Here is a 25414-nt window from a genome sequence, read left to right as displayed (position 1 = left end):
GTATAGCTATGAGATGCAGAAGCAATCATCTCAATGCAGCAGCACATGTATGTATTAATGGAAGATCATTTTTTAATCTTCTGAATGCAGTGTGTAACACGGTGACATGTCACAATGCCTGCATTAGTGGTGAAACCCTTGCTGGTCATTGCGACTCTGCTCCACAAACAGTCTTTAAAAGCATGTAAGCAGGAGATAGCTATGATTATTGATGGCAACTGGAAAGTGAGGAGCAACCACTTTCCAAAAAAAGTGGCACAGGAATACGATATTGAAAAAATCTCAAATGTATTATTAGGTCATATAGCAAAAAAATATCACACTTCAGACAGAAAAGTCTCCTACTCAAGTAGGACTCTCTCTTTTGGACCACAGGTCACAAAAGGGGTGTTTATTAATTTACTCTCCTCATGGGACATGGGTAGGTGTTTCTTGAAAATGTAACCAAGACCATGTCCCTATTTTGAGTATATTTCTAAGTCCGCACAGAATCAACCAAACGCACTCTCCTTGAGCACAAGACACTGTGTTTTCTCTGATATCTATGATTAACAGGGTTTTGTATTCCATTAACAGAAAAGTTATGCAAACCCTACTGCATGCTACCCAAATAATGTAGCCATGACAAAGACATGGTATATGCCATACAAACATTCTACATGAAGATTATGTAGTGCCACAATCATTGCCATGGCTCAGACTTGGTTTTGAAACACAGATTTAGCCGACATCGATACCGCCATTAATATAAGTTAACGCACAAAATAACACATTAAATTACACGGGTTATCTCCTTAGCCATTGTTTTAATTGGTACCTCTGTTAAATAACGCACCAGCGTTAACAAAACGCATTGCATTCGCAAAGACGTCTGCTACATCTGTAGTTAGCATGATTTAAACAATAAGCCAGATTTGATGAGTTTACATTTGAAGCAGAAGGAATGGACTGAAAAACACAAACTATCAAGAAGGGAAACCCATCCGCATCCCCGCTAAATGAATACCAGTTCCAACTGAGGCTACATTATAATCTTCTCTGTGTCTTATTGCTACCATTATGTAGTAATCATGTTGTCAATGTTATTGCAGTGACCATAATTTACAGTACATGGAAGAAATGCTGTTGTTCAAGCTCCAACAGAAATCAAGTTCAGAAATAAGTACCTCTTAAATTGCAAAACTAAAGAGCATGAAATGGTATGTAACTAGAGATGTCCAAAACTGCCTCTGGTTTTGGATTAGCGCTGAAATATCCGCTTGGTCTTGCCAATAGAATGTTGTTATTTGTTACTTTTCTTTTTAACCTCATCGGGGTTTTATGATGCATGAGTGGAATTAAAATTAACAAATGGAAAACTGGTATATTTCTTTATCATAGCCACAGTGGTAAAGTAGTCGACCATAAAACGAATCAATGTTTAGAAAGCTGGACACCCTTTTGCTCCTGTGGGGGTGTGATGCTCTGCAAACACCCTGACCAGCACCTCTCAGCAGTTTGTCAGTGGTAGCTGTATGGTCGGTCCTTACTATATGCTATGAAGCCATCTTACCTGTTCTCAGATTTAGGCCCATTGAAATGGATCAAGTAACCTTATCTCCCTTAACCAAAATGAGATTGTAACTTACTTTGTAACTACAGAGCGGTGCCTGTGGCGTTTACCATGCAGAGCATTTAAAGAATCAACTTTGTATTGTAATATTATGTGTTCAGACTTGTTTTAGATCTTGAGCTATGTTCCAGTCCTTGCCAACTTCAAGCCTGCAATCCAGGGAGGGATAGATATAGAGAGAGATCAATAGATGATATAGAGAGACATATATATATATATATATATATATATATATATATACAGTATAGCTAGTATACCATACAACTAGCAGCGCTATACAAGAACATGCTATTATTATTATTATAAAAAAAATCAATTTATTAGAACAATATTAAAAATCCATAATACTGATGTTTCGGTCCACAAATTGAAAGGTCACCAGGACTTTAAGATCAAATATATATAAACAAACAATATATAGACAAACTAAACAATCAGGGGTAATGGCATGTGACATCATCAGGCATCGCTGCGGGAACCAGCTCAGCGCCGCACAAGCAGGCCACACCCCCTGAGAACAGCCGCAAACGTTTCTAATAAACTGCTCTGCTAATCAAAGCGCTGGAGACAGTACCCAGTGTTATCAATCGGCAGGACAGAGGATAAAAGAAAACAGCTCAAGAAAGGAAGCGTAACAGCTATAGCTACACTAGAAATAGAACTATGAAACAAACGTAATATATATGTACAGTATGCATTAACCGGAAGTGACCTCAAAATGCAGCATATTCCTCAAATAAATAACAAATGTATATATATATATATATATATATATATATATATATATATATATTCATTTGTATATATAAACCAGAACCCCCACCCCCCCGATTCATGTTAATCCAACTATTGTACCAACTATTGCATCCTCCAGGCCCCTTGGGTGTGAGTGTCTAGGGCAGGGTGGACAACTCCAGTCCTCTGAAGCCACCAACAAGGACCTCAAGGACCAACAGGTCAGGTTTAGGTGCTCAGCTTCAGGTGGCTCAATCAGTGGCTCAGTCAGAATAATTGAGCCACCTGTGCTGAAGCTGCGATATCCTGAAAACCAGACCTGTTGGTGGCCCTTGAGGACTGGAGTTGGCCAACCCTGGTCTCGGGTTTATACCCAGAAACACTCACACGGTAACAACGGAGTGTCCCTATCACCCTGAGTAAGTGGGGAACCAATCTACATCCAAAATCCTGATAGATGAATCACTATGCTTGTGTTCATCACAATTCCTAAGGAGTGAAGCAGCGTCTCATCCTTTGTGATCTCGGATTTATGCTCTGAAACCCACTTTTAAGTGACCTCAGGGTCCTACCCACGTACAATAAACAGCACAGACACTTTAGAGCAGGGGGTGACCAACTCCAGTCCTCAAGGGCCACCAACAGGTCAGGTTTTCTGACTATCCCTGCTTCAGCACATGTGGCTCAATCATAGAGCATAGATAACAAGGCCTTGCTTTTGAGCATAGATAGCAAACGTAGAATCACAGGTGATACAGTTACAGATTAGAAAACAACTTCCTGTACAGGGATGGGAAAAACACGTCTGTTTGAGTCATACTATTGCACGTCGAGCAGCTACGACACCTACAGCACCCATATTTAGCTTCACACAAAAAAGATTGCGATGCGCATCTGAAGGTATCATCTAGTTAAATCCAAGGAATTACAGCCACAATACACATTTTCAAAGAAACATGCCTAGAATATAGTTCAAATATCTGAATATAAATCAGGAAACATTCCATATTGAAACACCAGGGAACATTACTCTAAGATGTCACTTTTTTCTTTAATTAGTGTACTCTAATGATAAGTATATGTCATTCTCAGATAATGCAAGCTAGGAGCACTTTGAGAATCTGGGTCACATGAGATTTTTTTCAAGTAAAGCGTAGGAGAAACAAAAATGAACATCATGTTGAAAGAAAACAATGTGAAGTTTTGCCTTTATCTTTCTTGCTAGGCTACCCATTCATTATGTAGGTACTTTTCAGTAAGCAAAATAACAAGTTGCAGAATATGCATAATTTGCATTTGCATTTTCTTTTCTGTTTGTACAAAACATGTTTGTATGCCAACTCCCCAAAAAGTGGCATACAATAGCTCGTCAAGAGCATTTCTCCAACTTTCTAATGAGGTACCAATTTAACACCTGCTCAGTTGCACATTTTTGAAAATAAGTAGCAACAGGACCCCCTGCAAAGAAGCAAAAGTGTGAGGCCGTGCTTACTATTATTAGGAGAGTTTCTCGAGAAGAATGGGGTAACTTTAATTGAAGTCACAAGAATACTGACTGCAAATGTAGTTTCAGGAGGAATTGGCAATATATTAAGAGCATATTTACATCTTTTTTGTTTTATACTTCAGTCTAATAATGCTTGTTAGGTACCCTGAGAGAGAGAATACTCCAAAGGCCATGTTTAGTATGCTGTGCCAAGCTGTAAGACACCTCACAGCCATTCAACTCAATGGGTGGTAAGGTGTTTTATGGCTTAGAACAGGGGTGGCCAACTCCAGTCCTCAAGGGCCACCCAGAGGTCAGGTTTTAAGGCTATCCCTGCTTCAGCCGAGGTGGCTCAGTCACTCTGAGCTCACTGAGCCACTCATTTAGCCACCTGTGCTTAAGCAGGCATATCCTTAAAACCTGGCCTGTTGGTGGCCCTTGAAGACTGGAGTTGGCCACCCCTGGCTTAGAACATATGGTGAAAAGAAATTCTGTTGCACACCGGTCGTCAACATCTCATTTCTTTATTGTGTCAACGTTTCCTTGTCAGTATTACTTCATCGGTTCATTGTCCTGATGAAGCTGTAATACTGACAAGCTCTCAGCACGGAAACACAGCCGCCATGATCGGCAGCACAACATCGTGAGGTGTTCGTGTCTTTCATCTTTAGTAGATATGACCCCAAATGGCATGAATGTGAAGGGAAGTGGCTGTACAGCATACAAAAAGATTGTTGGCTTCAATTAGCATACTGTGTGTGGCACAGTCACTGAACAACCTGCGAGCTAAGGAAGAACTTTACCTGTACAATGTATTTATGCTGTTTCATGGAGAGGTGTTAACTGGTGTTTTCTGAGCTGGTAGCTTGGTTGGTATTGGGTGGTGTTGCAATCCTGTGCCTCAGACAAACAGAGAGAGGTAGTTAGGTAGAATGAAGAAAACAGAAAGATAATCGTAAGGCCTATTAGATATTACTGTACAACTCCCAAAGCTTGACGGACATATCCATAATTAAAGCAGCAAAACATGTGAAATCTTATATATTTTTAATGAATCAGTTCTGTAGTATTCGATAATAGTAACTGTTTTTTTATTGTTTGTATTTAACGCTTAATGCTTTTAAAATTTGTTTTAACCCAATTCCCAAGCAGTGCAAGATCTTTGTAGCACTTTCCTGTTTGGGATAATTTGTTGCAAATGTTCCCAGCAGTTTGAGCTGTAAACTGTAACAATAGATAATGTTACCTTAGTAATACAAGGATACATTGTAGCTGCTGAGTTACACTGACTGAAACTGCCACTATGTAAAGCACTCAATCAGGCTTTTGACAGATTTATATTTGGAGAACCAAACGATTGCAAGTTTAGGTAAGAATGTAGAATTATACATGGTCACACGCTTTACATATAAAAATTAGATTTATTTATTTTTTAAGTTGGAAAGTAGTATTGCTGCTTTAAATAAACAAACGTGTCTCGTATAGTTCTGCTTGTTATTTATAATGGCTATAAAACAATTGTGTAGGTGGTTTGACAGTCCTCAAATTAAACAAATACTTTCCAAACAAAACCAGATAAACCATATTACAGAATTAAGGAATGACTGTAACTCGTATGCATTATAAATACTAATATGATTAAATAAATTGCTATTAAGCTTTTAAAGCCAAGAGCATTAATCATGTTCATCACTGTGAACAATGCCCGAGTTGCATATTTAGCGCGGTAGGTTATGATTTTGACATAGATGAGTACATGAGAACTAGAGAATTGGGACGGATCTGGATCCGCCGCGGAACGACAGATTCCTTTGGTCCATCGATTTCTGCGAATCAATCTCAAAAATAGCAATTAATAATAATAGCATGTTCTTGTTCAGCGCTGCTAGTTTTACGTCGCGCTTTACAGAGACATTTTGCAGGCACAAGTCCCTGCCCCGTGGAGCTTACAATCTATATTAGAGATAAGGTGACTTGCCCAAGGTCACAAGGAGCCAATACTGGGAATTGAACCATGTTCCCCTGCTTCACACTCAGTGCCAGTCAGTATTGTTACTCACTGAGCCGCTCCTTCTCCCAGGCTCCCCTGCTTCACACTCAGTGCCAGTCAGTGTCGTTACTCGCTGAGCCGCTCCTTCTCCCAGGCTCCCCTGTTTCACACTCAGTGCCAGTCAGTGTTGTTACTCACTGAGCCGCTCCTTCTCCCAGGCTCCCCTGCTTCACACTCAGTGCCAGTCAGTATTGTTACTCACTGAGCCGCTCCTTCTCCCAGACTCCCCTGCTTCACACTCAGTGCCAGTCAGTATTGTTACTCACTGAGCCGCTCCTTCTCCCAGACTCCCCTGCTTCACACTCAGTGCCAGTCAGTGTCGTTACTCGCTGAGCCGCTCCTTCTCCCAGGCTCCCCTGCTTCACACTCAGTGCCAGTCAGTGTTGTTACTCACTGAGCCGCTCCTTCTCCCAGGCTCCCCTGCTTCACACTCAGTGCCAGTCAGTATTGTTACTCACTGAGCCGCTCCTTCTCCCAGACTCCCCTGCTTCACACTCAGTGCCAGTCAGTGTCGTTACTCGCTGAGCCGCTCCTTCTCCCAGGCTCCCCTGCTTCACACTCAGTGCCAGTCAGTGTTGTTACTCACTGAGCCGCTCCTTCTCCCAGGCTCCCCTGCTTCACACTCAGTGCCAGTCAGTATTGTTACTCACTGAGCCGCTCCTTCTCCCAGACTCCCCTGCTTCACACTCAGTGCCAGTCAGTGTCGTTACTCGCTGAGCCGCTCCTTCTCCCAGGCTCCCCTGCTTCACACTCAGTGCCAGTCAGTGTTGTTACTCACTGAGCCGCTCCTTCTCCCAGGCTCCCCTGCTTCACACTCAGTGCCAGTCAGTATTGTTACTCACTGAGCCGCTCCTTCTCCCAGACTCCCCTGCTTCACACTCAGTGCCAGTCAGTGTCGTTACTCGCTGAGCCGCTCCTTCTCCCAGGCTCCCCTGCTTCACACTCAGTGCCAGTCAGTGTTGTTACTCACTGAGCCGCTCCTTCTCCCAGGCTCCCCTGCTTCACACTCAGTGCCAGTCAGTATTGTTACTCACTGAGCCGCTCCTTCTCCCAGACTCCCCTGCTTCACACTCAGTGCCAGTCAGTGTCGTTACTCGCTGAGCCGCTCCTTCTCCCAGGCTCCCCTGCTTCACACTCAGTGCCAGTCAGTGTTGTTACTCACTGAGTCGCTCCTTCTCCCAATTAATCTTTTTCATTTTTTTGGTTTGTTTTTTACCGCTGCCAATCTAACCCGTGGATTCCCCAATCCAAATTTGCAGATTGGATTATTAAATTCCACCAGCGGATTGCACAATCCACAGATTGGATTGGTAAAATCCCCCAGCGGATTGAATCCAATGGCAGTTTTTGATTAATCCACACAGATTGAAACTGGAACAATCCGCCGACGGATTTTACACCGCAGAATGGATTTTAAATGGAAAGCTCAGGAAATTCCACAAAACGGATTTCAACAGTTTTGCCCAACTCTAATGAGAACTCTGTTTCCTATTTGTATATGTTTCTTTTAAAACTATGTATGTTCTATTACCTGAAAGTCCCAATACAGTATCATGTCCCTTGCATTACCTTCACATGCATGACTAGGCAGAGATCCTTGGCAGCGGAACCGTGTGAAACTGCTGAATCCCAGTATTGTATTCCGAAACCAAAATGGTGTCATAATTTACACTTCTCACTGATTCCATTGATTCTTCTGGCTTTTTTTTTTTGGCAATTCGTGACACTTTTCCACTAATTGCATCAGTTTAGGTTTTTGCACATTTTTCTGAATCGCTCAATCAGTGATCCCACCACAACGATTTCTGTTTTTACCTGGCAATTTGTTCAAAACCTAAGGGTTTTAATAAAATAAATAGTCACTTAGTGCTCCTATTCTGCCTTCTTTTTTTTTGTCTGTGAGCCCCTGTATCAGAGCTCACTCTTTTCAGGGGGTGTGGAGTCCTTTTGGTAGACGTCAGCAAGAGGGATAACATCACACAGTGCAGTATATTCAAAGACAGCTCCAGCGCGGAGTAAGAGTTTTCCTTCGTATCTTAAAGGTTGTACATTTATTTGCACAGTCCAAATTACAATCGTTCCAAATTTTACAAGGACAATTTGATCTACCAAACTCAGATTTTTACCGCTATCTACAAGTTAGGCATTTTGTTGAGGAAAAGTTTGACCGATATAACATTCCGGATCTCACATATTTTGAGAGGATGTGTAGACGAGCCTCTGAAAAGACTAAAATGCCATTATGTTTATATTATTACATCACTACTTTGGGCTCCCAAGAAAAGGATAGATAGATGCTGGCCTGGGAGAAGGAATTAGGCGAAGAACTCGATTGGGAGGACTGACAAGACATCTGGGAAGCAGTGGCCAAAGGTTCCACCTGCACTTTAATAAAAGAAAATTCATAAAAATTACTTTACAGATGGTGCAAAACCGTGACTATTCTACATTTAATAGACCCAAATATCTTGCCGCTATGTTGGAGAGGTTGCGGTCATAGAGGATCCCTGTCCCACATCCGGCTGGATTTCCCTAAAATGCAGCCCCTGTGGGAGAATATATTTAAGTTTATTCTGGATACTACTGGGGTCAAAGTACCTAAAGATCCATGGTTTCTACTAAACAAACCACTAGGAGGTGTGAACAAAACTGATGTCAAACTACTAGTACACATACTCAATGCTATCGGATGTCTAGTCGCAAGATGCTGGAGGCAGACCACTGTCCCCACCTACGGAAAGGTCAGGGAACAAATATCCCATGTCATGCTCATGGAGAATTGATGAGTTATCTAGAAGACACTATTAATAGGTTCCAGAAAGTCTGGGACCCTCTTCTGTCATAAGGTTACATATGTATTTCAATAAATAAAGATAAGAACTGTGAAATATGTTTAAAATTTGATGGATTGTTAAAGGTAGTACGAATAAGTGAGACGATGGAACACTATGTACACTGAAGTGTTATATTGGAAGTGTTGTTTGTGCAAATGCGGTGACATCCCCCTCCCCCTTCCCTCCCTCCCCCTCCCTTTCCTCCCCCTCTCTTTCCCTCCCCCCTCTTTCCCTCCCTCCCCATCCCTCCCCCCCCCTCTTTCTTCATTTTCTGTTTTCATGGTGTTTCCAACTATCGTAATATGGATTCTCAATTTTATTGGTCTGTGTTAAAAGATATCCAAAGATGAAAATGTACTCTGTTAAAATGGGAAACCATATGAAAATACAAATAAAAAGATATTTAAAAAAAAATGTTCCATATCTTGATAGAATGTGTCTTAAAGCAGCAGTCCAAGATGCCGTGTACCCCCCCCCCCCCTTTAATATGTGCATTAATACAATCCATACAATGATAAATAATTAGCTAAGTTGCGGATCGATCCATTCTCCTGTGATTGATCAGCGAAGATTCGGGTCGTGGGTTCACTAAATGGCTGTCAGTGCAGGAGAAGAGGTCCAAAGATGCAAAGTTATGTGGGGAAGATCATGTGACCAGGTAGTCACTAGATACAACTGGTGCTCTGCTAGAGAGAAGGTAGGGTCCAAAAAGGGGTGTGCCAAGAGCCTGTTTCAGAAGATGAAGGGGATGTGACTTTGTAAATGGTTGCTATAGAAACAAAAAATGCTTGTTACATTGCTTGTTGTTGTTTTGTTTTTGTTTTTTAAATGCTACAAGTATTTTCTCATAGTACAGAACTGATTAATTAAAAAAAAAAACACACATGTACGATATTGCTTGGTCTGCAGCTTTAATAGTGCAGTCAGGATGTTGGGGAAGACCTTACCAAATGCAGATTCATCCCTCTTTACAGATCGGACGTTCCTCTACTGGTCCCCGACTCCATTGTACCAAATGACTGAATCTGCAAACTTACTGTATACAGGGAAACAAACAGACAGACTCAACCAGGTCACTCCATGGATATCGGCCTTGAACAGCATTCTACGTACAGAGAGTTGGTCACTCAGAGGGAGATTCAAAAACTAATAAAAATATCAAAAATGTATTGAAGCTGATAAAAAATGTACAAAGGTAGAAAATTGTAGAGTTAAGCATCCTAAAAGTACTCAACCGGTTTAGGCTTAAGGAACGTCTTATTTATGGTAAGGCGTTCCTTACGCTGAAACCGGTTGGATGACCAGCAGAGGAACGTCCGATGTCTATAGAGAGATGAATCTGTATTTGGTATGAGTTTCCCCTACACCCCGACTCCACCATTAAGACATTTTGTATCCAGGTATTGAAGATTTGTCAGAGTTAAGAGTGTGTACATATTTGGCCTTACTGCCGGAGAGGAGGTACCATTATAATCAACGAATTAGTTGATTACAATCAATAGTGTTGCCCTGTGCTAACACCAAGAAAAATTGGGGCTTTTACTATGATCAAGGTTTCTTGGAGTAAGGACTGTTTGTGATTTAACTACAATTAAAATAAAACAATAACTGTTTTTATTAGCTGTCCATTCAATATGATAAGATAATAAACTGTAAGCTCCTCGGGGCAGGGACTCCTCTTCCTTAATGTTACTTTTATGTCTAAAGCACTTATTCCCCTGATCTGTTATTTATATTATCTGTTATTTATTTGATTACTACTGTGAAGCGCTATGTACATTAATGGCACTATATAAATAAAGACATACAATACAATACAATAATTATCTTTTGCATACTGTATGATAAAAAAAAACCCCGAATGTATTTTCTTGCTTATGTAAGTGAAGCAGTAGGGTAGATAAAACTGTATTTTGACATTTTGTATTTTGCCGAATGTTTTTACAGCACTGGCAATCACTGTCTTTTACATACAAATTAACAGCCTACCATCTGTCAAGTGTTCACATAATCACTGGGTTTAAAATACAATATGGTTATTAGTATGTGACCCGACAAAAGAAAAAGAACACAACCTAATATGAACTATAAAATCTATGCTCTCACTGGCAAATGACAGTTTGACAAGCTATTATTCTGCAGTTTGGGCTCTAACACTAACCGAGATCTTATGCTCACATAATTCTATTAGTCATATAAGAAACTGTCTATGAACAATTGCTTTAAACTATACAATTTTCTTAGGCATTGTGAGCTCTTGCTCTCAAAAAAGTTTGCAGTGTGAAGCACTAAACCATTGTTTCTCAGACAGGGTTCCACGGAACTCTCGTGGGTCCCGACCCTCTGCAAAGAGTGCTGGGGCCCCAGCTGAAAAACCTTGCTGTCTGCTCTGCGGGGTGTTCCCACGCTGCCTGCAGAGGTATAGTATCTTTACTATCCAAGTCCGGGACACAGGAGAGACAGCAGCCTGCCCTTCTGCTGAGCCACTGACATGTTTGAGGTGTGTGGGAAGGTGTAGAAAGAGGGGAGAAATGAGGGCGGAGGGAGAGGGCAGTTGGAGAGAAGAGTATGAGGGCTGTGTATGGGGCTTAGTGCTTTTTGTTGGATGGGGGAAGGTATGTGGTGTAGGTAAGAGTAGGGGGTGGGGAATTTGCTGCTTATCATTAAGAAAGAGGATGAGTGTGCTGCGTGAGAAGGGGGAAAACATATGGAGTGTGTGTTGAGAAAAAGGGTGAGTATGACGTGTGAAGGTGAATGGGGGGCGTGTAAGAAGAGGGAGTGTGCTTGTGAAAAGGAGGGTGTGTGTTGCATTTAAACGAGGGGTTTCCCCTGTGCAAAAAAAGATTGAGAACCACTTCATTAAACTGTATACTTAAGTTCCCAAAATACAGCAACAACTATATAACATAAATGTACAGCTGAGGCCAACATCATCGCAACCACTGACACACTGCAGTGGGACACAGAGCACCAACCAGAGGCCCGGCGATTGTTCTCAGTCAGCCTCGAGCGAGAAAGGGGTGAGACTATTATGCTACTTCCCCCGCGGGAGCTTGCCACAATCACGTTGCAATCACGTTGCCTTCATTTGTACCCCCCACTGCATACAGAACAGTTCCATTTCAGTTTTCTTAAAAACAAATAAAATAGATAGCATGCAGTAGAAAAACGTTGAGAATGGAAACAGTTTGAAGTTGCCTTGAAGAGATAGCTGCGCCTGAAACACACATTTATATGTAATGCGTCCTGTCTCCTCAATGTGTTTGATAATGAATATCATTACTGCTGTCACCTTTTGATCATATTGTCTCTGCCATGTAATCATCAAAGCAAACTATACATTACATACCCTTCTCCATTTTACTAACGTAGTCTTTGGGGAAGACAACTAAAACGTCTAGGCCAAGGGGTGGCCGACTCCAGTCCTCAAGGGCCACCAACAGGTCAGGTTTTCAAGATATCGCTGCTTCAGCACAGGTGGCTCAATCATTGGCTGGCCAAATCCAGCTGTCAAGAGACACCAACAGATTAGGGTTTACGGATATCCCTGCTTCAGCACAGGTGGCTCAGTCAAAGACTAAGCCACTGATTGAGCCACTAGTGCTGAAGCAGCGATATCCTGAAAGCTTGACCTGTTGGTGGCCCTTGAGGACTGGAGCAGACCACCCCTGGTGTAGTTTTTCCTCTTCTGCTAGAAAAATAAATGTAACAAGCCTCTTGTGTAGCAGGTTTTGCTGTTGCCATGCTGTACCTCCTTCTGCACAGTTTTGTAATGTAAATAGATGAAACATTTTCGCTAACCAGGTGAAATTTGCCCTTTCCCCCCTCCACCCCTCCCCCCCCTCCCCCCCACAAAACAATTTTACGAAAATCTGCAGTTTTCAAAGAAAATCGTAAAGGCGCTAAATGTCAGCGTGCAGGTCACATGACCATAATGTCAGGTCACATGACTCTCTGTACACTGCAATTTTGGCAGCGATCTGGAGAAAAGCGAAAGTTTAACCAGCGTGATGTGAGGAACTTTCACGAATGTGCAGAACATTTGCACAAACATGTGCACACCTGTAAATAATAACGGCTTTTTTTTTTAGATATTTTTCTGAAAACCTTTTTTTATCACACGAGAGAGAAAAAAGAACATTTGCTTTACACTGTATGTAGATGTTTTAAACCAGGCAGATTTAATTAAGTCTCAAGACAAAATGTTCTGTCAGTATGACAAAACAAAACCAAATTTTCCAGACATGCAATTATATACCTGCAGAGCTCTAGAGAGATAATAAGAACCAGAAAATGAGCAGAAACAAATTACGTTTGTCTTTGTATTTTACTACATTGCGACATCATTAGATTAACATTCCTATTACGTTTATTTGTGAGAACAGAAATATGTTTTTCTGTCATATTAATACAACGGTGAGTTAGGGCTTTGCAGCTCAGGAGAGAATTGTGACATCATCTCTGCCTTGTCTTCAATTGTGAAATATAAATTAAGGAGGAGGAAGTTTTTGTGTTGCACTCACAAAACATCAGAAACATCTCTGATAGTCCATCGTCTATAGGAGAAGGGAATCAGTTCACGGATTATAACAGTATATATATATATATATATATATATATATATATATATATATATATATATATATATACGATGGGCTATATATATATATATATATATATATATATATATATACTGTTATAATCCGTGAACTGATTCCCTTCTCCAATGGGAATATATATATAAAAACAAAAGAGAAGAGCGCAAGCTCTCTAGCGCAGATCAATAAAAATGAAAACAGGGTAAAAATGGCTACTCACAATGGTAGCTAAGACATGCGCATGTAGGACATGGATACAGAGGCAGCAGGGGTATCAGCGGTGGGGAATCAGACTGGGAACAGGACCTCGTGTAAAGATGATCCGCCAACGGATTGCTGAATCCACGGATTGGATTTTACAAATCCATCAACAGATTGCATCCAGTGGCGGTTTTTGATGAATCGGCGCGGATTAAAAAACGGCCAAATCCGTTCGTGGATTTTACACCGCGAAACGGATTTTACGCGTTAATCCAGTAAACGGATTTGCCCATGTCTAGTATTAATGTGGCGCAAAGTTACTGTAGGTTAACATCATATTAAGTGAATTGACAGAGATTTAAGGATCTGGTCCACAGATCAATGCGTTATGTTGACTCAGTCCCAGGCAGACAGCAAGTGTTAAAAAAAGAATAGAAAAACGAGAACAAGAAAAAAATATATATAGTGTAGTATATCTACGATTATTTGTGACAAATCCAAATAGTAACTCTATATACTCACACAGCAATTGTTGATAGCACACAATAATTCAAATATAGTTGCTTTGTACATTCTAGGGCTTCAGGTCTGTATATAAATGTACCCTGCATGAAAGAGAATGGCAAATATATATGTAGCTTGTTTTACTACTAATGAGAAACAGAGAAGCGGGACACCTACAATGTAACAATTCCTGATAGGTTATACGTTTTTTTGTATGGGTGATGTTCACTTAGAAGAAGAACCCGGCTCTGATGGCTCTGATGGATGACATGCTCTGTGTCCCCTCCCACATCTCTCCCAGTATGCAGGCCACCTCGGGTGGTGCAATGAGTAGGGTCGGGTCTCCGTCTAGCTCCTGTGAATCTCCGATTCCCACAGCTTCAGTGCCCCCAATGCATTCCGCTTTATGGGATGGGGGGACGGGGGGGGGGGGAGGACTTGGTCAAGAATGTACTTTATATACTTTTATTAGCCATTTATGTCCCGTATATCATTCAATCTTCCAAAGAAAGTGCCACTGTAAATGTGTAAATAAGAAAGTAGTGCTATATCAGTTGTCCTTTCTGTACCTCTTCTACCATCGCAATTAGGAAAATTGGCCAATCAGTTTCTTGGTCTATATTTCTCAGTAACCAATACTATAGTCATTATGTTTTCTTTTCATTGTGCAGTTGCTTTCATTTTAAAATGTGGAATTTGTGATACAAGTCATTATAATTGAAAGCACGATAAACTTAATCTGTTTATGTTTATTGAAGATAAATTCTTCAGCTATAGCCTGCGTGACAGCAATTTTATCGCATGTGTCGCTGCAGTATTGTACATGCTTCTAATAACCTTTCATCATTTGTACTTTTGTTGAGCTGTCGCAAAGCAAAGCTGGCAGAGAGACCAAGGTGTTGCTCATAAATATATATGCTTCTGGGCTAAATTACGGTTTCAGTCATGTGTACTCACTCTGTGTGACCTTGGGTAATTCGCTACTAATATTTTCCTTTTTCCATTTTTGGAGTCAGCCATGCAGACGAAAGCAATGGAAATTTGCTGCTAGGAATCCAACTTAGAGGTGGTTGCATAAGTGACTCAGACTTATAATTAGACTCGATGGTTGTAAACATATACTAAATTACTCATGTACATTTTAATAGTGAACAAACACATTTAGGTAGAAATACAAGAATAGTAATCATGAAGAACCCATTGATTTGTATCTATATATCCCCATACAATGGAGACTCACTTCCACAGGGCATAGGAGTGCTATTGTATCAAATGTAAGGGTACATTTAGCATGCCCAATGCCAAGCATCCTATTTAATATTGCAACATTAAGCATCTTTTCTGGCTTTTCGATGTTACTAAGGAATTATATCACTAGACACTTCCAGAACAAATGTATTTTTTTTATATTTTTATAGTGTTTTATGACTCACCTAATAATAGAAACATCACATTCCAAGCATGAGAACCTGCTTAGAATTTCAATTGTTTTTCCATGTAATTTGTCAATTCACCTTGTCTCGCTGTGTGGAGAGGGATTAATTAATATGAATGAAATTTGTCTATATATTGAAAACGAATGCTTCTATTTGGAGGTTATTTTTTACAATATACTGGATGATATCTATCACTCCAGTTGTGCACAGGTTTTGTATCTAGCCCACAAAGAGTATTACGTGGGTCTTAGCAGCACAATGTGTTATGTGTTTGCTGTTTTGATAGAAAGCTATTTCACGATTTGAGCTAGGTTTCCTTAGGCTGTTAGGCACGTGCATAGCAAGCCTTACTTAAAACAACAGTAACAATATTCCAGCTGTCTTTTATCTTAGCTTAGAATAAGAATTGGCACTTTCAGTGGTGCTTCGGTTCTAAAAAGAATTGGGTTTTGGATCTACATTCTTTTCATTTTTCATTGTGATTTTGGTTTTGTCAAAATTAAATTTGGTGTTGTATTTGTATAATATTATTGAAAACAAAATGTTTACATTTTGTGCCCATCCTTTGGTATATAGTATATATGTATGTATATGTATATAATATATGGGAGTGGCAGATGTAAGGAGGGAAAGAGTAAGTGATGGGTGGAGAGAGAGTGGGTGATGGTGACGGAGAGAGTGCGTGATGGGGGAGAGAGAGTGGGTGACAGGGAGAGAGAGTGGGTGATGGGGAGAGAGAGTGTGGGTGACGGGGAGAGAGAGTGGGTGATGGGGGAGAGAGAGTGTGGGTTATGGGGGAGAGAGAGTGGATGACATGCGGGGAGAGAGAATAGTAGGTGATATCGGGGGAGAGAGAGTGGGTAATGGGGAGAGAGAGTAACTTTAGAAGGAGAGAGAGTAGGTGACATTGGAGATTACGGAGAGTGACATTGGAGAATACAGAGAGTGACATTGGGGAGAGGGAGTGTGACATGGGGAGAGACATTTATATGGGATAGGGAGTGACTTGGGGGGAAGTGACATAGAAAGGAGAGTGGGTGACACCAACTGGAGTGAATGACATGGCAGGAGTGGGTGATTGAGGGATGTGAGTGACACAGGGAGAGAGTGACTTGGAGAGAGTGGGTAATATGAGGAGGAATGGATGACATGGGGGGGAAGGGTCCCTTCCTGCTCCGGTGCCACTGTAGGGCCTCCAGGGTTTACCTGCAAATCTCAGCCATCACCTGTATCCTGGTGGCACTGCCTTCACTGATGATAGGATCCCCAACGTCAGAGGTCCCAGGGCCAGCAGGAGATAGTGAGAAGTTAACCAGTTCACACGCTGCCGACCCTACTGTTGCATCAGAGAAGGTAGGGAGCCACAGGGGAGCTTACTGAAGGGGAGGGTCCCTAATACACTCACCTGACCATCACCACTACCTCCAAACATTACAGTAGCATCAGTTAATCACAGATGGGAGGAAGAGGTGTGAAGCTGAATCTGAGGCAGAAATGGTTTGGATTCATTTTTAGCGCAATATCAGCACCATAGACCCAAGCCGCCGTCCAGATTAAACCAAAGCACGGAAGCCCTGATCTATTAAATACAGGGAATCAACAGCCTCCAATTAGGGGAGGGAGAGGGGAAGGATTTTTTCCAAACCGCCCATCCACCGCTTAGGCATTGATCCCGCTGCCTACTACAGTGTCCGCTGTGGCGGACGCTGCACAGACGAGAGCCCTCCCCTCAATGGCGCCGGGCCCGCTGCGAGGGGGGGCTGCAGCGCTGGGGCGAGAGTTGCTCCTGCTCTCAATAGAATTGAGAGCAGGACTCGCGACGAGCGATACGGCACGCCCCCCGGCGGTCCAGCCAATGAGGGCGAACCTGCCGGGTGACGTCATGGTCGCGCCCCCTCACTCCCCCGCCACGCACCCCCCCCGGCCTCTCTTCCTGCAGTGAGCTGCAGACCAGGGAATCAGCTGCACGCGCCGCCAATCTCGCTGGCACGCATTGCAGCGGAGTTACTGGGGCCTTAGCCTTAGAATAAAGTAACATTAAAGGATTACATGAAAGTGGTGGACAACAGCATCAAGTTTCAGATTTCTGTGGCATATACTCTGGCATGTTAAAACGAATAAATAAAGAGTGACTCAGTGTGCTCATTTACACGTCATTACACAGAATCCCTTGCTGCAGTGGAAGCACTGTTTGCTAAGAGATAATGGGGACAAGCAGGGTTGCAGACCTGTCCGAGACTTGCGAATATGCTCACAAGTTATATTTTTAATTACAGTGGCAGGGCCGTCTTAACAGCATTATAGGCCCCCGGGCAAAGCAGTGCACTGGGCCCTGCAAAATTTCTCTCGCGAATGCAGCCATGCCAACTCTCCGCTACAAGTTGTAATTTTTCTCCTTCTACCGAGTTAGCGGGAGATTTGAATGTTGAGGCGGGTGATCGGAAAATTTGTGTTAAATTCTGGTCTGTGCATAGATTAGCATGGGGCCCCTATGCTCGTGGGGGCACCCGGGCAACTGCCCAGCGTGTCCATGCGTTAGTATATGCCTCTGTACAGTGGCATATACTAACATGAACTTTATTGTTTGTTTAAAATGTCTTGCTTGTACTCTTCCCACATTTCTGAGCATATTTTACACAATGATTTTACACAGGGCTAAAAAAAATAGCACATTCAGGTGTAAAGAGCACAAACAAAATACAAAATAGATGCCTTGCGTGGTGTCAAGTGATTTTTTACATGCATGTGAATGTCCATTAAGTAGAAGATAAATCCAACAGAGACATTGTAGAAATCCATATCACCTCGGGGAGCAGAATTATAGAACAGCGTGGGCCATTGTCATTTACAACAATGGAACCAAAACATGCCAAGTGCATAACAGGCCAAATTAGGGAAGCTGATAAAAGGAAGTATGTCTACTGAAGACATAAGTAGCTTCTCTAGATAATAGAGGAGAGCAACTGCAAAAAAAAGAAGACAATGTATAAAAAAAGGAGTTCATTGCAAAAGCATTATTTTGACAACCAAAGCATTCGCCCGCCTCTTTCTCTTTCAATTGTATTCTTTTGTAATAATAACTGCTGCTAGTATATTTTTTGCTCTGTGATATTCTCAAACCTAACAAGATCAGAGAAAATGATTCATTCCACCCTCTGTGTTACTACATTTGAACGTCACCCTGTGAGACACTGTATTCCCAAATTGCTTTCGGCCATATATCACATTACTGCAGCCACCCCCAGAAAAAGTCAGAAAATGCAAATAATTGCATTAATGCTTGGAATCAAAGATATTGACATTCCCTCGGGCTGGCCCGTGAACCTTCTAATAAAAACACTATCTCTCATCTACAATTATTTTATTTTTTTGTATTCTCTTTATTCTTTAAATGTATTATTAATTTTTATCATAATGTGATATCCTATTCTTTAGCATCAATCCACCTCTACCCAATAACATTGATTAATTATGTAATGATGGGGCATGGAATACACACATTGTTCAATTTTTTATATTCATAAATTGGCATAATACCTCTCATATTTAACTCCTAAACATGGGGCAATGTCTGGTTTATGAGAAATACAGTACAGCGACCGTTGACATGGAAGACACTGATTGGAGAACCAATAGGTTAGTTTCCTACAGTATGATTTGGTTGAGTCGTTCAATCAGCCCTTGGCACCAGGAGGCAGATTTGGAGCAGGTACAGTATTAATTCTCCTTCCAAATTCTTTGGATGGTAAGCAGTTGGGTTGCAGCCGCAAGAAGAAACATTTAAACTTCAACAACCAGTAATTAGATGTTCAAGAGAGCTAGTTAAGTGCAAATATGGCCCCAAATATGTCATTTTAAACACTGGATCAATTTCACATCAGTCTGAATTACTATGATATTAAATCTACTCCTGACCCATATACTTTAGTGTGCAGAGAGAAGAGTGTAATGTTACTATCTGTTACATTTTGAAGGACTAATATTCTGGATTACAATGAGATTAAACTATTGTCGATTGTCCTTTGCACTCTTTTATATGTTTTCTTTCACCAAATGTTCTCAAAGCCTGATCAGGAGGAATTGCACCAATAAGGTAACCTGTTGTGTTAAGTGTTCTCATACAATTAACCTGTCATCAAGGTACTGTACAGATGTGTTTCATTGCTTCTATGATTTGCTGACATACCACCACCGCCACACACGGAGTTCAGCATCTAGACATCCAGTTCAGCAGATAACAATTTCCTGGCACACAGATTGCCTTGGGACACAATGTTGCCTTATGTTGACATTCTCCTCATTCATTGACTCCCCAGTCTGATCTTATTGAAGGCCATTTATATTTCCTGAAGTTACCTGGAAATTGCAGGGCCATGTGTGCTAAATCTGGGGTCTCCCAGCTGTAAGACTAGCACGGTCCATGCTCTATGGTACTCTCAGCTAACATTTGTTTAAACAAAAAAAAATAGAAGTCTATATTGAGATAGCGCCAACTATAGATGTGCGAATGTCTAGCAGAGAGTGTTAATGAAGATTTACAAGCAAGCATTTTCACCATTTATCCACAAGTTTGGAATGTTCACCATATTTACGTGAGAAAGAGCATATCTAATTATTGCTAGAGCCAGTTTAGCATCCATTCCTGTTTGCAGTGCTGGATGAACCTCATAGGTTTCTTTTAAACACTGAAACGGGTGGTGATGGACCAAGCCGCCTGCCCTAGTACTTGTGCACTCTGGTTAAAGAGCTGTTGTTCATTGTCCTTCTCAGGTTGAACCCTATTCATCAGGGTTCTTCACCTTCTCGCAGTCCTCCCACTGTATAGGGAAGTAGACTGAACAAATGGGCAGTTGGTAAAACCAGCCATGGCCCAAGTGGCTTGGCAGGAGGGTGGAGGACTATTGTTCATCAGGGTAAGCCGGCTCATCATCAGTAGCCCCATCTGATTGCCAAGGTGAGAGCTGTGTAGTCATCGCTCATGCTTCATACAGTTCACTTCCTAATCCTTGCCCTTTATCTTGATGTTATAGATATGATTACAGATGGTGCTTATAATTGATGCTCAGCACTATCTGCCTGCAAATCAGTTGGCCTTGGGCAGCTCAGTAGAATAATTCCCATCCATGTACTCCATACTCCACAGTATCACTCACTAACTCCCATTCCAACAGGAGTATTGCTCTCTGTCTGCAGCCTTTTTATGGCATTTCCAGTAAAGAATTTCAAGCACATTTGCTACAGATGTCACTTTTCTTAACAGGTTTGAGTGCATATTTAGGTCCTAATTCAAAAATCGCCAATTTTGAGAACTTGGTCGAAAAGTTACTTCAGGGGTGGCTGACTCCAGTCCTCAAGGGTCACCAAGAGGTCAGGTTTTAAGGATATCCCTGCGTCAGCACAGGTGTCTCAATCAGTGTCTCAGTCAATGACTGAGCCGCATGTGCTGAAGCAGGGATATCCTTAAAACCTGACCTACTTGTGGCCCTTGAGTTGACCTCCCCTGGTTGTATAATCATCTCCAATCCCAAAATCCTACTCCAAAATATTTTCCCTCCTCCGTTAAATGATTTCTGGGCATTCATTCGTACGGAACATCCCCAGCACCGGGTGTGTGTTGATACTGTATATTCACTAACTTTGATGTTGCTGTACTTAATGTTACTTTGAGCGACTAATATATATTACAATAAAGTAGGTTAATAGATGTATTATTCAACTGGTTTCTTGTATGTGAAACTTTTTCAAGATCTTACCTGGAAAAGAAGGAAACTATTTTCAAGTGGAAATGCGGCAGTAATACCAACATCTTTATTAAAAAATGTTGGGGACATTTCTATAGATTTATGGTAGAGATCTTTCACTCTGAAAAATGACTTCCAAACTGAAGCAGGCACACACTCCTAGGCCAGAACTTCTCTGCAGAAAATCTGCTGTCATTACTGAAATAAGAAGGTGATGTGAAGACTGCATTAGTAATTGAGAAAACCACAAGGATGACGGGTGGTTTTTCAAAAGTGAGACTTGGAATACATTTTATTTATAGTAGTTTTCCAGAAAACTGAAATGTTTTGAACTATAGTGTGTCGTATTTATGAGCAGAAATATAGTCCTTTGAGGCAAACTAGATTCTTATCAGCTTCTAATACGTTTTTTTTGGTCTGACTGGAGCGTTCCGTGCATATGTTATTTTTCTATATTCGTGAGATTATAATAACACAAGTCTCTTCTTCAGATGAAGAAACTTTTGTGGTTCTGTGTAACAAAAAAAAGTATTAATGAAGCTCTTTTATCCTGCTTAGGCGTGAACCTGCCGACATTCGCTTCGCATCAGTTTCTGAGAAAGCTTTGCTAAAAGTTTTGGCTCCAAACGTTCTAACAAAACGGGCCAAAGTCTTCCCAATTCGCTATTTCGCTTAATTCAAATATTATTATTTTGTCCGCACAATGACTGTAAAAAAATAAAAGTAAAAATAAAGTTTGGTCGAATTTAAAAGTAAAAGTAATGAAAAAAAATATTCCAACATGTTATGCCTATTGACTTTGTAAGGTTAAAAGAACTTGTTCCAAACTTGTGGATTACCTGAGGCACACACAAAGTTTGTGCATATCTAGTCCGGTTCATACTAAACAGCTTACAAAATAAATGTGACTCTCGCAAGCACCAATATCTTCCAAATCACTTTAATGCGTTCCCAGATCAACATAGTTATTGGGAATACACCAACAGTTTAGTCAGGTAAATGTGTCCATCATTTATATTAATGCACAAATATTTAGATTGTAAGCTCTTTGGGGCAGGGCTTTCCTTTCCTATTGTCTGATCTTATTTGTTTCACTTATTGTACTATAATTCCCCGTACTGTATTGTCTTCCTTATAAAGTACCAAGTACAGCTGTGGGCGCTCTTTAAATAAAGATATACACACCTGTACATATATACAAATATGCTCCCAGTAAAAATAAATATAGATGTCTTGAGGAAAGCCCCGCAGTGGGACACAGTGTCGATCTGTTCTAATAAACTTATGCACTTTCTTTAGTATGACCTAGAGAATGGCGGCGAAAACATTTTGCCCTGTGCCCCCCTGCCTGCTCCCCCCACTGCTCACACCCCTCCCCGCCCTTACCTTGTGTCAAGCGTCAAATGACGCTGCGAGTCATGTGATCTCAAGTCACATCACCCCACGGCGCCATTTGATGCCGCATCGACGCGGCGCCCGAAGCCATCGGAGACAAGGTAAGGGAACTTACAGAGGCCTCGTGCGGTCGCCCGGCATTCAATTTAAATTCTTTTGGGTAACAGCGCGGGGCCTCTGTGACCGCCGCGCCCCCCAGTTTGCGCACACCCCTGACCTAGAGTCCCCACTTTTTATCCATCTCTTTTACCACTATTTTTGCAGCCTGCACCCATGTCGCTAAAGATTTATTTTAGTGGAGTGCTGCTATACTTACCTGTCGATTTATATACATGGTGTAAATTGATTCCACTTCCACTCTATGGGGGTTATTCATGAAACTGCGACACTATCACATGTAAACTCTGACTAGAACGGGCGTTTCCTCACTGTAGTGCCCGAATGATACTAACACCTTAATAATTAACCCCCTATGTTACTTGAGGCTTTTTTGTACCACCTGCATCATGTTATATTGGCAACTTTTTAAAATAAATATTTTCAGCAGAGATGGCCAGAAAATTGTTATCTAATTATTGCGGGATAATTAAATTCTGTTTTGCTTGTAAGCCTTTCTGCTGGCTCTGATGTGCTACATTTTTCTTCAAAAACTCTTATTTGGAAATCTGCAGATCCATTATTATCACATCCACAACTACCCCTTTGCAAACACAGCATTCTGGACAAATTTGATTTTTTTTTTTATCATTTATTCGGTTTGCTTTGTTGTTCCCTAAGGCAAAACAGTGAATGGGAATGCAAGGCAGCAAATTCTCTTTATATTCTAGATATTGTTATCTACATCTCTGATTTCCATTCTGCAAATATAGATTCACATATATATATATATATATATATATATATATATATATATATATATATATATATATATTATATACTATACATACACTATACTATATATACATTATACTATATATACATTATATACTATATGCTATATATATTATATGTATATATATATATATATATATATATATATATATATATATATATATATATATATATACACACACACACACGTACAGATATACATACAGTGTGTGTGTGTGTGTGTGTGTGTGTGTGTGTGTGTGTGTGTGTGTGTGTGTGTGTGTGTGTGTGTGTGTGTGTGTGTGTGTGTGTGTGTGTGTGTGTGTGTGTGTGTGTGTGTGTTTTAAACTGTACATTTTGTTTCATTTAAAACATTAACGTTATTAAAATTGGTGCTGACTAAAATTAATTAACTCATTCAGGTCTATGGAAATTTTCCAATACATTGTAGATCATCAGTGATATACATTAAAACACATTATCTTATTACCTTAATGTGCACAGACTGTGTATACTGAAAATAAAAGAATTCACGAAAATAATGTGGGATATTGATATTGAAAGTAAAAGGCGTCAGATGTGCAGATATTTACAACAAGGCACAAATACTGTATAACGTTAAAAAAACCAATGCCTCCTGTAATTAGGAAGTAGAGAAGACAGAATGGCAGTGGGGAATTGCGTGTTTCAATGCAGCATTAATGGACGTAACGGAGAAAAGCTTGTTTATAATGATTTAGGAAATAGAAGATGTTAATCATGTTAGTGAGTTTCAGGCACCAATGCGGCTTTGAAAGTCTGGATGTGGATATTGTGTTGCAATTGCTTCTGGCCATCCCAGCACTCCGTGTAATATTATGAAGTTTAACAGAACTCCATATTTTGTGCGAGTTTGTCAGTAAAGTAATAATTTTTATTCGAAAAATGTTTTCTATTATTTTGTAATGATTAGTTATTTTGTATGCGCATTGCTTTAATTTTTAGGTACGTTTTGTCCTTTAACTCAGGGGTTCTCAACTGCAGTCCTCAAGCCCCCCAAGAGGTAAGGTTTTAAGGATATCCCTGCTTCAGCACAGGTGGTGCAGTCGAAGACTGGGCCACTGATTGAGCCACCTGTGCCGAAACAGCGATATCCTGAAAACCTGACCTGTTGGAGGGGGGGGGAGGGGGGCTTCAGAACTGGAGTTGAGAACCTCTGCTTTAATTCATGAAAAACACATGTAAATGAAATTCTGCTCGATTTTCAGCATTATTAGTGGATTAAAACTCTGGTTTACTTTAATACTCAGCAAAAAAAGGGCTGTCAATGTGAGATAAATGGGAGATTTTATACAAGAGATTCTTGATGTACTGCACTTAGCTGACCAGGCCTTTTAACATGTACTGTAGAAAGTGCTGGCATTGATTAAACTTGTTTTTCAGGTCAATAATTTGTTGCACAGAAAGACAAAACTAGAACAGATTTCTTTTTTATTTGATTTGTATTGAGCTTCAGTTCAAACCCACAACTTTGCAAAATGCTTGGTATGGTTTGTCAGCTCTTTGATTTATATATTTTGTTAACCTTTTACGAGAAGTCTTTCTTAATGAAGAAGTTTAAAGTCGTCTACTAGCCAGCATGATAAGACTGCTGAATCCCTCAGGAACGAGCTCAGTAAATTAGAATGATGCATTTTACTTGTGATAAACATTGAAGGCAAAAAACACGTCTGGCCATAGTTTCCCAAGCTTGTCCCAGTATCACAATAAATATACTTTACACTGTCTGGTAAATATTTGATCGAGATTTTACTTGAGCAGGAATATAATGCATTCTGTGAGTGCTTATTTATACATTGTTTAAAGAGACAGTTCAAGCCGGCGATTTTTGTGTTTGCAAAAAATATTATCATACTGTAGGATTGAAGCAGGGGTCTCCGGAGCTGAAACACATTAATTTCAGCTCTGGAGAC

Source organism: Ascaphus truei, chromosome 17 (genome assembly GCF_040206685.1).
Source record: "Ascaphus truei isolate aAscTru1 chromosome 17, aAscTru1.hap1, whole genome shotgun sequence".
In the NCBI taxonomy this organism is placed as follows: domain Eukaryota; kingdom Metazoa; phylum Chordata; class Amphibia; order Anura; family Ascaphidae; genus Ascaphus; species Ascaphus truei.
Note: the sequence above shows the minus strand (reverse complement) of the source record.